The sequence below is a fragment of the Somniosus microcephalus genome, unplaced genomic scaffold (assembly GCF_052327205.1).
Source record: "Somniosus microcephalus isolate GS21.2 unplaced genomic scaffold, FLI_Smic_1.0 unresolved_chr1, whole genome shotgun sequence".
In the NCBI taxonomy this organism is placed as follows: domain Eukaryota; kingdom Metazoa; phylum Chordata; class Chondrichthyes; order Squaliformes; family Somniosidae; genus Somniosus; species Somniosus microcephalus.
Window position 1 is genome coordinate 175,292,366 of NW_028225179.1, and position 17,138 is coordinate 175,309,503.

The window sequence follows — 17,138 nt, forward strand, 5'->3', positions numbered from 1 at the left end:
AATTCCCTTTTGAAAGTTATTATTGAATCTGTTTCCCCACAATTTCAGGCAGTGAATTCCAGATTGCAATAACTTGCTGCATTTAAAAAAAAAAAAAAAAAAAAAAAAAAAAAAAAAATTCTCCTTTCCCCCCCCCCCCCCCCCCCCCCCCTACCCTGGATATTTTTTGCCAATTATCTTAAATCTGTGTCCACTGGTTGCCAACCCTCCTGCCAGTAGAAACAGTTTCACCCAATTTACTCTATCAAAACCCCTCATAATTCTGAACACCTCTTAAATTGCCCCTTGACCTTCTCTATCTAAGGAGAGCTTCTCTGGAAAGAAAATTCACCCCCCAGTAAATTATCTTTAGAAACACTGAATATTATGCATCATGTAATTTGATAAATGCAAGTCGTAAATCTTGCAGGTGAATGAACACAATGTAAAAAAAAAAATATATGTATCATAGGACTAGTGTCATCACAAATAGAACCGGTTCACAACTTAACCAAAAGAAGGGTCAAACCCGAAACGTCAACTCAAATTTCTCTCCACGGATGTTGCCTGACCTGCTGAGTTTTTCCAGCATTTTCTGTTGTTATTTCGGATTTCCAACATCTGCAGTATTTTGCTATCGTACTAAATTGTGTTCAAGTACTTTACCCTGTGGCTTAACATTGAGGAAAGAAACTGCAGACAGTCCTTGCTTTATTATTTACTCAGTAACAACATTGAGGTGGAAATTCATTGATGTGCTATTTTTAACCCGTGTGTGTCGACTCATTTGGATGACATTCCCATATTTGCCATTTTAGGTTTTTAACCTGCTTCAAGTAAATGGATTGGTGACTATTAAAACAGCACACCAAGAATTTCTACTCCCACGTGTGGCAAGAATTTATTAATGTAGTCAGTCGAGCAGCTTTGAAGCAATTAATTGAGTCACTTCAAACGTGCATTAATTTTTGTTGCAATATTTTTAATAGTCTTTTTAATTTTTGGAAAGTTTGTAATTTATTTTAATCTTGTGTTTTATTAAGACGCTGTTGCAGAAATGTTGCTTTTGCATTGCAAGAAATTGTTATTTTGTGTGTTCCAGTATTAAAACAACCCTGAACTGGTTGGTTCTAATATCTGTGTTGTTGCTGGGGTTATATAGCATATTGATTGACAATGGGGGGGGGGGGGGGGGGGGGGTGGAAATCATACTGAGGACAACATGCCTTAATGATGTATAATACTCGTGCTGCAGTTACATTGGGGTACAGTTGTAAAAGGGGTGCATGAACAGAGAGACCTGGGGGTATATATGCACAAATTGTTGAAGGTGGTAGGGCAGGTTGAGAAAGCGGTTAAAAAAGCATACAGGATCCTGGGTTTCATAAATAGAGGCATAGTGTTCAAAAGCAAGGAAGTTATGATGAACCTTTATTAAACACTGGTTTGGCCTCAACTGGAGCATTGTGTCCAATTCTGGGCACCGCACTTTAGGAAGGATGTGACGGCTTTACAAGAATGGTTCCAGGGATGAGGGACTTCAGTTATGTGGATAGACTGGAGAAGCTGGGTTTGTTCTCCTTGGAGCAGAGAAGGTTGAGAGGAGAGCATGAGGGGTATAGACAGAGTAAATAGAGAGAAACTTCCCATTGGCGGAAGGGTCGAGAACCAGAGGACACAGATTTAAGGTGATTGGCAGAAGAACCAAAGGCGACATGAGAGAAAACTTTTTTACGCAGCGAGTGGTTAGGATCTGGAATGCACTGCCTGAAAGAGTGGTGGAGGCAGATTCAATCGTGGCTTTCAAAAGGGAATTGGATAAGTACCTGAAGGAAAAAAAATTGCAGGGCTACGGAGAAAGGGCGGGGGAGTGGGACTAGCTGAAGTGCTCTTGCAGAGAGCCGGCATGGGATTGACACGTGCAATGGCCTCCTGTGCTGTAACCATTCTATGATATTGCTGGTCGTGAGAGTGGTCGAAACATGCTATGCTGTGGGTTGCAGAGGAAGCACCATACATACCTGCTCAGAGTGCACAATGCTGCATTCCCAACCTGGTAATGTCTTGAGAGTACTGGCGGGAGTGTCCAGTTTGTCAAAATATTAGAAGACCCTGTTTTAAATTGATCGAAGTCTACACTGTGTAACAGGCCTCTTATTTTCAATTATTTTTCTTTTTAAAAACCTGGCTTAGCCACAACAGGAGTTATACTCCACATGGTGTCAAACTTGAGTGGCGTGAGGCTACCTTCCCAAAGGATTCTCACAGTGCTGCATTCCAGAGCTGAACAGGACGTGACGCTGGACTTCTGTGTCATGGAGAACACTTTGCGTCGACGTAAATGGGGAGGTATAATTCCACCTACAAACTGGTGTCTTCACCGGTGACAGACCTGTAGCCATCAATAATTGACGCTAATTTTTAGAGAGAATTTTTCCACTTGTGGGGGAGTCCAAAACTAGAGGTCATACATATAAGCTAGTCACTAATAAATCCAATAAGAAATTCAGGAGAAACTTCTTTACCCAGAGAATGGTGAGAATGTGGAACTTGCTACCAGAAAGAGTGGTTGAGGTGAATAGCATTGTTGTGGAGTATTTTAAACCAACACGCGACACAAGGTTTTCGGATCGATAGTCAAGTTGTCTTTAATGCACTGGTGGGGAGACAATCTGCTCTGTCTTTAGCCAGACTTCTCCAAATTGTTACAGCAAACACTACATTTTTATACATTATGAAACACATGGCCAGCTCATGCACAATTCATTCCTGCAACCTGATTGGATCTTGGCATGCACCTTCACGAATTGGTTACATGTCCTAAGGTAGACATGTGTTAGCTGCCTCGTCAGTCATTCACTCAAACTGCTCAATGCTGATCAAAGATAACTTGGAATGTGACCCAGATAATAAAGCTGTTAAGGGTAGTTGAAATGCTGGACATCCTGTCTCCACTTAATTGTTTTAAAGGTCAGCTATCTTGACTGCATCTTTATGGATGCGGCCTTTCATGTTAGCCCCTGTCTGTCTTACACCATTCAGTGAAACTGCCAGCGATGTCATTTTAACTCTTTTCCCCACTTCAGCATAGATGCATTTAAGGGGAAGCTAGATAAATACATGAGGGAGAAAGGAATAGAAGGATAAGTAGGGTGGGAGGAGGCTCATGTGGAGCATAAACACTAGCATAGACCAGTTGGGCCAAATGGGCTGTTTCTGTGCTATAGACTCTTGTGTAACTCTGTATAGTTTTTGTACAGCCCAAAATGCCCCTTCAAGAAGCAGGCCAAATTTGGAAATAGTACAAAAATTTCACAAAATCCTTTTGGGTGTTGTGCTCCCTAGTTGAGTTCCATGAGGAGAGGGTTGCAGGTTCTGGAGCTGGTATCCTTGTGGGGTCCTCTTGTCACATGCTTGCTTTCTGAAAGCAACAGTGACTTTTTAATGGGGATTATGCAAGACTTTCTCTCGAGCTTTGTTGACCTTCAGTTTCTCAAGCTTCTTTTCACTGAAATTAGCTTCTGAATTCCTGCAGTACTAGTTATTGGGACCAATGTTCCCCAGCTTTTTATGTCACATTTTTTGGTCCCGATCTGTCTAGACTGGGTTTGCCTGGTTTGAATGTTAAAAACAAAATGTTCGTTTCTTTTGGTAGTATTTCTGCACTTTTTTTTCTCCCCATTTTTCTCGTCTCCTGAGGATTTTTGACTCCTTTTTACTGGGGTTCAGTTCCACAGTCAGGCTCTGGTCTCTTGCTCCAGTCGCCTCGCTACCCCTCTCCTTTTAAGACGTTCCTTAAAACCTACCTCTTTAACCAAGCTTTTGTCCTAACTTCTTATGTGGCTCAGTGTCAAATTTTTTTGTCTTTTAATACTCCTGTGATGCGCTTTGGGATGTTTTACTATGTTAAAGGCACTATATAAATACGAGTTGTTGTTACGCACCCTCCGTAAACTTGAGCTCATCCTGGCATGGGCTCGACGGACCAAATGGTTGCCTTCCATGCTGTAACCATTCTATGACTAACTCTGCTGGCCATATCCTAACTTGCACCAAGTACCGTGCACCCATCACCCCTGTGCTCGCTGACCTACATTAATTCCCGGTCCGGCAACACCTTGATTTAAAAAAATTCGCATCCTTGTTTACAAATCCCTCCATGGCCTCGCCCCCCCCCTCACTATCTCTAACTTTCTCCAGCCCTATGACCCTTGAGATCTCTGTAACCTTCTCCAGCCCTGTGACCCTCTGAGACCTCTGCACTCCTCCAATTCTGGCCTCTTGTGCATCTCTGATTTCCTTCGCTCCACCATTAGCGGCTCTGCCTTCAGCTGCCTAGGCCCTAAGCTCTGGAATTCCCTCCCTAAACCTCAGCTTCTCCTTTTTAAGATGTTCCTTAAAACATACCACTTTGACCAAGCTTTTGGTCACCTTTTGTAATATCGCCTTATGTGGCTTGGTGTCAAATTTTGTTAATGTATCTTGGGACATTTTACTATGTTAAAGGTGCTATATAAATGCAAGTTGTTGTGAGGCTTGCCGATAAGCATCAGTTGATTGTGCACAGCATCAAAGCCAAGTTGGAGCCTGTTTTTCGCTCAAAATCCACATACGAGTGTATTTTCCAACCTCGGCCACTGGATACAGATCAGGGCAATAAACATAGAAGACTTTTCATTTCCCCTCCTCAACTGAGGGAAAAACCAGACCGATTGTGTTGCCCCTACCATTGCCATAGCTGAGATCATCAGCAACCAGGGATCAAACCTTGGGCTGCTTGGCATCAGCTATTCATTTGGATAGAACTCACGGATCCATTGGGGGACTGTTTAATTTTGTGACTGGTGTTGCCGTGGTTGGTATGTGTAGGTGGTCACCTGACCTGAGTTCCAGCAGATGAGCCAATAAATGGCACTGACCTCTACTACCATGGGGAAGAGGGGGTGGAGAGAGAGGAGAGAATGACTGAATAAAACTGCTACTCATCAAACTCTGCTTGCTCCCTGGACTCGGGCAGAATGCATTGTGCAAGTTTGTCCTTTCAATGTAAATGAAGTGTCAGCGAGAATGTGGAGAAGGAAGTGTAACAGTTGCCAAAGATATTAATCCAACCTCATGCCAGCAGTGATTTAGATCATGATCAGTAAAGCAGATGTTCCTGAGACAGGATAAAGGGAAGTTGTCATATTGCATCGTAAGTTTCACATGTAAATTTACATTTTTTTTCATTAATTCTGAAGTGGAGCTGAAGTGTCAGGGTAAAGTTCGCAGTTGCATGGTGGAAACTGAAAGTATATATGATTAGCCTGTAAACGGCTTGATCCCTTGACCTAAATATTAAATAGACGTCGCTGCAAGTGGATTTCACTTAGCTGACCGCAGTGTGTCTGCTCTGTGGAAATAGATGAACCTTGAGCTCTGGAGGAGCCCTATGAATGCTGGTTCAAACAATGGATTGATCCAAAGAAAATGGATTATATGTGGCTAATCTATCTGCAGCCCAGTATCTCACCATAGCCATTTTCATTCGTGAGCCTAGACAGGGATTGTTGTTAGACTATTGAACCATGGGGTCGCATTGCAGCTGAGTCCAATTCTGTGCTCATCTGATGACTATACATTTGTACTTTCCAACAAGGACTATTGGATAGCGATGAGCTGCAGGATCACTAGCTGATCTCCCCCTGCCCTCCCCCCCTCCCTACACTGGGGATGTTGAGTGCATGTGTGCTGCAGCAGATGAGGTCAGCACAGACTGGAAACTGAGCCTGGAACCTTTATGGTCTCCAGGTTTATACGGTACACCTGTTCTCATTGTCGCAGTGGTTGCGCTCTCGCCACTCAGACGGTCATGGGTTCAAGTCCCACTCCAGAGACATGAGCACATAGTGCAGCGTTCCCTCAGTACTGCACTGTAGGAGGGGCCGTCTTTCAGATGAGACGTTAAACCGAGGCCCCATCTGCTCTCTCAACTAAATGTAAAAGATCCCGTGGCACTAGTTTGAAGATGAGCAGACGACTTCTTCCTGGTGTCCTGGCCAATATTTATCCCTCAATCAACATCATTAAGGAAGATTATCCAATCATTATCACATTGCTGCTTGTGGGAGCTTGCAGTGTGCAAATTGGCTGCTGTGTTTCCTCCATTACAACAATGACTACAGTTCAAAAGTACTTCACTGGCTGTAAAGCACTGTGGGACGGCCCGAGGTTGTGAAAGGTGCTATACAAATGCAAGTATTTTTATTTTCCCAATGCCAGTGGTGAGTTACGCCTGCACCGTTGAATTATTTTAAGATTAGAATGGCCATGACACGCATGTGAAATCCTATCCTTTGTGCCTTCCCTGATTTCTAACCTGGAGTTAACCGAGGATGAATTCCACATTATTGGCCCGTAATTGATTCCATTTTATTTTAAGTAATTGGGGATTAAATGGGTAAAGTCCATGTTCACATGGAGTGTATATGGTCTGTAGAAGGAATGGGCTAGATGGGTAAAAAGTCCACTTCTCCTTCCGTACTTGTGCTTGGCTTTTAGTGCTCGCCAACAGCAGCTGAACAGAATGGCCACCACAGGGTTTAACTGCATCTTGGACATTCTGTTGTTCACGTTCAATTTCTGGCTGGAGCGCAAGTCATTTGACTTCGTGCTCACCCTGAGCAACATCATCACCTTGTAAACAAAGATGATTAATATTGGGCCCAGTATTGCCTGTGCTAAGTAGATATATTATCTTCCATTTGTGCGCTTGCTTTAACTGATTATGTATGCGCCTTCAATTAACTGCAAGTCTTCAGTTTCAATGCAAGTGGAAATCGAGTAATCTGTACTTGAATAAAATCTACATTTAATTGCTAAGTCTCATTTCTAGCGTGTGTGAAATGTATTTATAGATACAGAGACATATAGATGTGGATATATATATAGAAACTTTTTTATCTGGCACCGGCGTGGTACCGGTTGATCAAAAAGTCTGGATTATAGAGAGGTATACTTACCAAGGTACGAGAGCCCCGGTTACACGGACACAGGTGCAGGAGCCCTGGTTACACGGCACTTGTGCATGAGTCCCGGTTACACGGCCACAGATCCAGGAGTCCCTGTTGCACGGCCACAGGTGCAGGAGCCCCGGTTACATGGCACTTGTGCATGAGTCCCGGTTACACGGCCACAGATCCAGGAGTCCCTGTTGCACGGCCACAGGTGCAGGAACCCCGGTTACACGGCCACAGATCCAGGAGTCCCTGTTGCACGGCCACAGGTGCAGGAACCCCGGTTACACGGCCACAGATCCAGGAGTCCCTGTTGCACGGCCACAGGTGCAGGAACCCCGGTTACACGGCCACAGATCCAGGAACCCTGGTTACACGCCCACTAATATATAGTAAAACTTACCTGAACCTACTCCTGAATTTTGCCGGTTGAGAGAGATTTCCGGATATATAGAATCATACAGCACAGAAAGAGGCCATTCGGCCCATCGTGCCTGTGCTGGCTCTTTGGCAGAGCTATCTAATTAGTCCCACTCCCCTGCTTTTCCCCATGATAGTAAAGTTTTCTCCTCTGAAACAATTGCAGCACAGGAGGCTAGACTCCTCATTCAACATGCATCGATCTCCTGTAAAAGATAGATGGGTTGCTCACTTCTCAATCAAGAGAAAAAAAGCACAATTCTTTATAATATAATAAATATATTATTTATATAAACAGAGAACATAAATGTTGGTTAGCAACTCAGTCACTTCTTCAAACAAATTATTGCACTATTCTGTCCAGAAAGGTGCAGAGTTCCCTTTGGAGTCTTCTCCCAAAGACCGAGAAAGGAGAAGTCAGGGTTTTGGCCTTAATGACCAAAGCCATTGTAAGGCACTCCACAATATTTATTTTAAATTATAAATATTCTTTTGAAAAAGAAGTTAAGGAGTATGGTAATTTCTTAGCTTGTAAAGTAAAATGACAGCAGTTTAAAAAAAAAAAAAAAAAAATAATAATAATGTGCTTAAAATAACATTTGACTTGCATATAAGTCAGTAGTTCTATTTTTCTTTAAAAAAATTATTTTGACATTCCAGAAATTTACAAACTATTGAATTCATTCACAAATGTCTTATCTTCTTATCATACTTCTTCTTATCATACTTCTTTCTTATGAACAGTTATTATAGTGCCAAACATTTTCCTCTTCAATAATCCTTAACTTTCCAACACACCCCAGTCCATCAAAAACATAAATGCTGTTCCCTTACTGGGTGGGGATGTGAGGCTCTTCAAGCACCCCTCAAATTTTGGACAGGATATAAGTAAAGGCTTCTCCTTTGATAGGGGATCCCTCTCTTACTTCTAGCCTCCAACCTCTCTCTCTTCACTTCAATCTTTCTTGTCTCTCTTTGTGTTATTAATACTATTGTTAGTGTTTTTCTAAACATTCCCCTCTTGTTTCTTCCAAGCTGCAGATACACTACCATATATGTTTTTCCTGTTCCCAGTATCCTCATTATGTTGAAATTAAAACTCATTGCAGTTTCCTACTCCAACAAATATTTTCTCAGGACTTCAAAACTGTGGAACTCCTAACTTTCTTCAGCCTTCCCTTCCACCTACAATCCACAGGCTTTTGAAATGCAAACTTGTTGTCACCTAATTGCTAATTCCCGATTACTCCAACTTCTCTTTTACACTCTTCACATTTGATGCTGTCTCATACTATGGTCATTGCCCTTCACTTTGGTATTTGAATAAAATAGTTCTTTTTTGAGTGTTTTAGTAATAGTCACTAAACCCACATGAGGGTATTTCTGTTTCAGATGTACTTTGTGCCTCAAACAAACTAATGAAACACCTAATACAATAGCAAAATACTGTGGATGCTGGAAATCTGAAATAACAGAAAATGTTGGAAACACTCAGCAGGCCAGGCAGCATCCGTGGAGGGAGAAACAGAGTTAACGTTTCAGGTCTGTGACCCTTCATCAGAACTGGAAAAAGTTGGAAATGTAACAGATTTTAAGCAGGTGCAGAGACAGGGAAGGTGGGGGTGGGGGGGCGCGAGCAGGGGAGGAAGGAACTGCAGGGATAGTCTGTGCTAAAATGCAAGGCAGGAGTGGTTAAATGTTGCAAATGGGGATGGCAGAATCAAACAGCTGCTGCTTGAAAAAATTGGGGGGGGGGGGGGCGGTGGTTATAGTCTGAAATTGTTAAACTCAATGTTGAGTCCAGAAGGCTGTAAAGTGCCTAATCGAAAGATGAGGTGCTGTTCCTCGAGCTTACGTTGAGCTTCATTGGAATAGTGTAAGAGGCCGAGGTCAGAGTGGGAGTGGAGCGGAGAATTAAAGTGACAGACGACCGGAAGCTCGGGGTCACCCTTACGGACTGACTGGAGGTGTTCCACAAAGCGGTCACCCAATCTGCCCAATGTAGAGGAGACCGCATCGTGAGCAGTGAATACAGTATAATAAATTGCAAGACAAGTAAATCGTTTCACCTGGAAGGGGTGTTTGGGGCCCTGGACAGTGGGAAGGGAGAAGGTAAAAGGGTAGATGTTTCATCTCCTGCGCTTGTACAGGAAGGTGCCGTGGGGAGGGGAGGGGCTGTTGGGGGTGATTGAGGAGTGGACCACGGTGTTGCGGAGGGACCTGTCCCTTCGGAATGCTGAAAGGGGAAGCGAGGGGAAGATGCGTTTGGTGGTGGGATCACGCAGGAGGTGGCAGAAATGGCAGAGGATGATCCGTTGAATGTGGAGGCTGGTGGGGTGAAAGGTGAGGACAAGGGGAACCCTATCGTGGTTCCGGGAGGGAGGGGAAGGGTGAGAGCAGAAGTGCCGGAAATGGAACACCTAAAGTGTCCTCCACATCAATAATAAATAAATATTCTTAAATACCCACAAAGCAGAAATAGCATTTCAAAAGTAATAAGCTCTATCTTACTTGGAACCTTTTCAAACACAGAGCTTACCACATTCATGTGCAGCAAACTAAATTGAAATTTAACGGCAGTTGCAGTGTTTACAACGCCCGTCATTATCAGTTTGTGATTTCTCCCTTACCCTTTGTCTAATTGGGAAATATGGCTGTTAAGCCTAGAAATTACGCTACATTACTAGCATAAAAATGCTTAATTCATTCATATAAAATGACTTTGCTATTTTAACAGAAGCATTAATCCATTTCTTTTACAGGCTAACACCTCGCCGACAAAGTAATTTCATATAAACACGTTAAGCGTTTGTACACAAATATCACACTCTAATTTCTGGGCATTAATGTGTAATAGTCTAGGTATCGTAAATATCAATTTGAACATGATAAGATGAAAATTGTTGCAAAAATAATGGTGTAACTGATAGTATCATTTAGCATTATTGTATGTGTCCATTAATACAATTCAGCACTTATATTTTCTTGGTGTACAAAGAATAATAAAAGATCTGTCACACTGTGGATTTTGAACACTATTATTTATGTGCTTGGACATGCATCTGAATCCACTTCCTTTCTTAGATAGTTAAAAGTCTTAAGTGAAAATATTTTAAATAGTGTCAAGCCCAAATATATAGATATATAGAGAAATATATACATATATATTATATAACTAGCTGGAGTGCCCGGCGGTGCCGAGGGTTTTTTGAGGGCATGTTATGAAAAAAGTAGAAATCATTTTTATATATATAAATGAGTTTGTCTGTCTCTGTCTGTCTGTGTGGGAAGGAGAGAGAGAGACTGGGGGAAAGAGACGCGCTCGGGGGAGGCGCTCCGCGCCGGAGACGCGCTCGGGGGAGGCGCTCGGGGGAGGCGCTCTGCGCTGGAGACGCGCTCGGGGGCGGCCCGCCGCGCCGGAGACATAGAAGATTCTGAGGGGGATTGAGAGGGTAGATGCTGAGAGGTTGCTTCTCCTGACTGGAGAGTCTAGAACTAGGGGTCACAGTCTCAGAATAAGGGGTGGCCATTTAAGACTGAGATGAGGAGTAATTTCTTCACTCAGGTGGTTGTGAATCTTTGGAATTCTCTACCCCAAAGGGCTGTGGATGCTGAGTAGTTGAGTACATTCAAGTCTTAGAAAGATAGATTTTTGGACTGCAGGGGAATCAAGGAATATGGGTACTGAGCAGGAAATTGTAGTTGAGGTTGAAGATGAGCCATGTTCTTATTGAACGGTGGAGCAGTCTGTATGGCCGACTCCTGCTCCTAATTCTTATGTTCTTAACATAAATACATGTCCCAAAGTGCTTCACAGAAAGAGTAACCAAATAAAATAAACACTGAGTCAAAGAAGGAGGCATTAGGGTGGGTGGACAAATGCTTGGTCAAAGAGGTGGGTTTTATGAATAGTCTCAAAGGAGTTGAGGTTTAGGGAGCGAATTCCAGGGTGTGGGGCCTAGTCGGCTGAAGGCACAACCACAGCCTGTGGGGCGAAGGGAGAGGGCAGGGAGGGGGGGATGGGGATGGACAAGCAGCCAAATTCAGAGAAACTGAGTGTGAGTTTGTGCTGTGGTGGGGGTGGGTTTGGGGGATTGTAGAACTGTAAGAGGTTAGAGATAGGGAAGGGCAAGTCCATCGAGGTACCTAAATGTGAGGATTTAAACATGGGGCGTTGAGGGACAGGAGCCAATGTAAGTCAGCAAGGGTGGGGTGTTGGGCAAATGAAAGTTGGTGCAGGATAGGAATGAGGCAGCAGAGTTTTGGATGAGCTGAAGTTCATGAAGAGTGGCAGATGGGAGGATAGTTGGTGAGATTAGGGTTGGTGAGGTTAAAGAAAAGCTGCAGATGCTGGAAATCAAATAGAAACAAAGTGCTGGAAATGCACAGCAAGCCCAGTCAGTATCAGAGTGAAGTTAACTACAGGTGGGAATCTTGAGCTGAAATGCCCAGTAGATGAGGGGGAGGGGGGTCGTCCATACGTGAAACGCTAGCCTGTCCGTTTCTCTTTACAGATGTTGAAAGGTCTACAGCACAATTCCATCATTTTCACCACCTTTAAAGAAAGACTTACATCTATACAGCACCTTTCTCGACCACCGGACGTCTCAAAGCACTTTACAGCCAACGAAGTACTTTTTGAAGTGGAGTCACTGTTGTAATGTGGGAAACGCGGCAGCCAATCAGCGCACAGCAAGCTCCCACAAGCAGCAATGTGATAATGACCAGATAATCTGTTTGTGTTATGTTGGTTGAGGGATAAATATTGGTCAGGACTCTGGGGAGAACTCCCCTGCTCGAATTCGAAATATTACCACTGTGTGGCGGATCGTCACCTAAACGGGGCGCAATCCACTTTTCCGTCCGTGGACAATAAATCGGGCACCTTGCCTTTAAGAAGCATGCTGCCTTTAAGGCATGACAAAGGAGCGGGCGTCGCCCTCATTCTGTTTTCGGGTTTAGCAGAGAGAGGAGCTGAGGCAGCCATCTCTCAAGAGAATGTAATAAAAGCCATGTGTTCCTCCGATCGGTTCGGCCTCCATTCGTGTTCCGCGGCAGCCTCAACATTGGTGACCCCGACGCTCAGAACGTATTCCGAACACTGCAATGGCAGACACGAACGCAGTTTCCGTGAAACTGACGGAGTTTTGGGAAAACCAACCCGAAGCCTGGTTCCTCCAAGCTGAGTCCCGATTCCGGCTGCGACACATCACCACAGATGGGACGAAGTATGACTACCTCGTCGCATCACTCAGTAGCTCCACAGTCACGAAGGTCTGGATAGCGCTGCAGAACTCACCAGAGGAGGGCAAGTATGCACATCTTAAGGCCGCGCTCCTTAAAAAATTTACGACCTCGACATACCAGCGAAACCGCCGCCTCCTCGACCTTCCAGGCCTCGGTGACGCCTCACCGTCAGACCTCCTCTCCCACATGCTCTCACTCACCGACGAGAGCCCACCCGGGTCCCTCTTCCGCACGCTGTTCATCCGCCAGCTACCTCCCAGCATCCGCCCAGCGATCGTGGCGTCCGGCCTCACGGACCTAGAAGCCCTGGCCGACGAGGCCGACAAGCTGCTGTCCGCTCACTCCAGCCGTGACGTCGCTCCGGACCTGGCAGCCACAGCCTGGGCGCGCCCCTCACCGGCCACCACGCGGCCACAAGGCCCAGCCACGGGGCCCACGGGGCCTTCGCGCCCCACAAACCCGGGCTACTGTTACTACCACGCACGGTTCGGCCCCAGGGCACAACGGTGCATACCTCCCTGCTCCTTCAAGTCCGCCCCCGTACCAGCCCCCGCGATGGCCGTGGGCCACGCGGGCTCCCTGCTGTACGTCACGGATGACAAAACTGGCCGCCGGTTCCTGTGCGACACTGGAGCTCAGGACAGCATCATCCCGGCCTCCGCCCTCGCCATCCAAAAGGGCGAACGAGGACAGGCGCTGGCTGCCGCTAACAGCTCGGACATCCGGACGTACGGCACCCGCACAGTCACCCTCGACCTCGCTGGTCGCCGCTACCGATGGGAGTTCATCACTGCCAAGGTACTCTCCCCTCTCATCGGCGCAGACTTCCTGTGCGCCCACGGCCTACTGGTAGACATCCCTCGACACCGCCTCGTGGACATGAACACCATGTCCCCCATCCTGGGCGCCATGGCCACCCGCCGACATGGTGTCACAGTGCCACGCCCGGGCCACGGATGACTACTCGGCACTCCTGGCCGAATTCCCGGCCCTCACCAACCCGACCTTCTCCGCGGAGGTCGCCAAACACGGGGTGGAACAATTCATCCCCACCACAGGCCCCCCAGTGTACGCCCACACCCGCAGGCTGGACCCGGCCAAACTGGAGATCGCGCGGACCGAGTTTGCCACTGTGGAACAGCTCGGCATCATCCGCCGCTCCAACAGTCCCTGGGCCTCCCCACTCCACATCGCCCCCAAACCAGGCGGGGGTTGGCGCCCCTGCGGGGATTACCGCCGCCTCAACGATGCCACCACCCCTGATCGGTACCCCGTGCTGCACATTCAGGACTTCTCGGCTAGACTGGCCGGCCGCTCAGTCTTTTCCAAAGTCGACCTGGTGCGCGGCTACCACCAAGTCCCCGTCCACCCCGCGGACGTCCCCAAGACGGCCGTAATCACCCCCTTCGGGCTTTTCGAGTTCCTGCGGATGCCCTTCGGCCTCAAAAATACGGCCCAGGCATTCCAACGTCTCATGGACTCGGTCCTTCGGGACCTGAAGTTCCTGTTCGTCTACCTGGACGACATCCTGGTAGCCAGTCCCTCCAAGCAGGAACACCTCGAACACCTTCGCATCCTGTTCGGGCGCCTCAGCGACCACGGGCTCATCCTCAGCCCAGCCAAGTGCCAGTTCGGCCGGGACAAGATCGACTTCCTCGGCCACCACATCACCCATGCTGGGGCCATTCCCCTGCCCACCAAGGTGCAGGCCGTCCAGCAATTTCCCCGCCCCACCACCATCAAAGGACTCCAGGAGTTCCTCGGGATGGTGAATTTCTACAACCGCTTCATCCCCAAAGCGGCGTCCCTCATGAGGCCCCTGTACGAAGCCCTCCGGGGCAGGAGCGGCAAGATGGCGGTCGAATGGACGGCAGACGTATCAGCCGCCTTCAACTCCACCAAGACCGCGCTCGCCGACGCCACCCTGCTCACGCACCCACGGCCCAATGCCAGAGTAGCGCTCACCACGGACGCCTCCGACCACGCGGTTGGCGCCGTGTACGAGCAGTGGGTCGACGGCGCCTGGCAACCACTTGCCTTCTTCAGCCGCCAACTACGCCCCCCAGAGGTCAAGTACAGCACCTTCGACCGCGAGCTCCTCGCGCTGTATCTGGCGGTCCGCCATTTTCGGTTTTTGCTGGAGGGCCACCCCTTCACTGCGTTTGTCGACCACAAACCCCTGACATTCGCAATGGCAAAGACAACTGACCCCTAGTCCGCCAGGCAGCAGCGCCAGCTCGCGGCAGTGTCCGAATTCACCACGGACATCCAACACTTCTCCGGCCGAGACAACGTGGTAGCCGACTGCCTCTCCTGCCCCGCCATCCACGCCGCACACCTGGCAGTCGACTACGCTCAACTCGCAGCAGACCAGCTCACGGACCCTGATCTGCTCTCCGCACCTACCAACCTACCAGGGCTACGCCTGGCTGACTTCTCCTGCGGCCCGACCGCAGTCACGGTCAAGTGCGACATATCCCTATCTCAACCTCGGCCCGTCCCAGCGTCCTGGCGCCGCCGGGTATTCGAGATTCTCCACAACCTCTCCCACCCCGGCGCCCGCGCATCCATCAAATTGGTAGCCAACCGCTTTGTCTGGCGCGGCCGTCGCAAGGATGTGCGTACTTGGGCCAACTCCTGCCTAGCCTGCCAACGGGCCAAGCTGCAGCAACACACGAAAGCACCCCTCGAGGAGTTCACCGTCCCTTCACGTAGATTCGACCACATCCACGTGGACATCGTCGGGCCCCTGCCGCCGTCGCAAGGCCACACGCACTTGCTGACGATTGTCGACCGCACCACGCGCTGGCCGGAGGCAATCCCACTGACCTCTACCACCACCGCCGACATCGCCAGAGCCTTCGTCAGCACCTGGGTCGCACGGTTCGGCGTCCCCTCCGACATGACTTCGGACAGAGGTCCGCAATTTACCTCTGAACTCTGGACCGCCATCGCACGCAATCTCGGGGTGACCATTCACCGCACCACAGCGTACCACCCCCAAGCCAACGGACTGTGTGAGCGGTTCCACAGATCCTTGAAAGCATCTCTTCGAGCCAGCCTCCAGGACGGTGCCTGGACTGACCGACTCCCGTGGGTCCTCCTTGGCCTGCGCTCCGCGGTTAAAGAAGACCGCCACGCATCGGCAGCAGAGCTCGTGTACGGCCAGCCGCTGCGCGTACGCGGCGAGTTCCTGCCCACCGCCACGACACCCTGGTCAGCCGACCAGCAACGCCACGACTTCGCCTCACCGGCGCCCATTGCCCAGCACGGCGAATCCACCTCCCACTAAGCCTGCACCAGGCATGGTTCATTTTCGTCCGGCACGATGCCCACCGCGGACCCCTTCAACCCCCGTACGACGGGCCCTACAAAGTGCTACAGGCTGGGGACAAATTTTTCAACCTACAAGTGGGCGACAGGACTGAAAAAGTGTCGGTTGACCGACTCAAGCCAGCACACTCGGAGCCCGGTGAGCAGGTCCCAGTAGCTCGTCCACCACCACGCGGCCGACCTGCCCTCAAGCCAGTACACCCGGCTGCTCCACGCCCGGCCGTTCCATGTCCACCGGCGTCCTACAAGAGCCGCTCCGGCCGGCCCATCAGACCACCGCACCGTCTCGTCCACACCTCCTAAGCGGATTCTGGGGGGAGCTGTGTGGCGGATCTCCACCTAAGCGGGCGCAATCCACTTTTCCGTCCGTGGACAATAAATCGGGCACCTTGCCTTTAAGAAGCATGCTGCCTTTAAGGCATGACAAAGGAGCGGGCGTCGCCCTCATTCTGTTTTCGGGTTTAGCAGAGAGAAGAGCTGGGGCAGCCATCTCAAGAGAATGTAATAAAAGCCATGTGTTCCTCAGATCGGTTCGGCCTCCATTCGTGTTCCGCGGCAGCCTCAACAACTGGATCTTTTAAGTCCACCTGAGAGAGCAGGTTTTAATGTCTGTTCAGAAAGACGGCACCTTCGACAGTGCAGCACTCCCTCAGTACTGCACTGGATGTGTCAGCCTAGTTTTTTTGTGCTCAAGCCTCTGGAGTGGGGACTTGAACTCACAACCTTCTGACTCAGAGGCGAGTGTGTTGGCCACTGAGTAACAGCTGACACTGCAATAGTTTAGCACTACCAGTAAATAAATTACAAAAAATTATTGCAAAAACAGACAGAATACTTTCCGTGGCTATGAATTAGAAGACAGCAAGTTTAATTTGCATTTCTGAGAGTTAGATTTGCCACCTTTTATAGGGTCCAAAATAAAGAGTGCAAGGATTGGGGCAGTTTTATTCTGTTTAGAGATTTTATATTAAGTACACCAGCAGCTCCCCCTGGTGTTGCAGAGCTTCATGTTGAAAACCTGGTGATTTTGCAGCCATTGGATTTGTTCAATTAATTCTAGTGATAGATACTTCACTGTAAACCCAACAATGATGAATGGAAAAACATCTACCAAAAAAAGGCAATAAAATCTCAAATCAGGACTTTTGCTGGATGATTTACATG

At 48.1% G+C, this 17,138-nt stretch overlaps 1 long non-coding RNA gene across 1 annotated transcript; it reads left to right on the forward strand.

The window, feature by feature from the left end:
- The first annotated feature begins 1,173 nt into the window (after positions 1 to 1,173).
- LOC147096611 (uncharacterized) lies at positions 1,174 to 10,418 on the forward strand. The gene is made up of 2 exons (XR_015074947.1): positions 1,174 to 8,936; positions 10,157 to 10,418. It is a non-coding gene; the product is annotated as an uncharacterized LOC147096611 (long non-coding RNA).
- Positions 10,419 to 17,138: the final 6,720 nt, after the last annotated feature.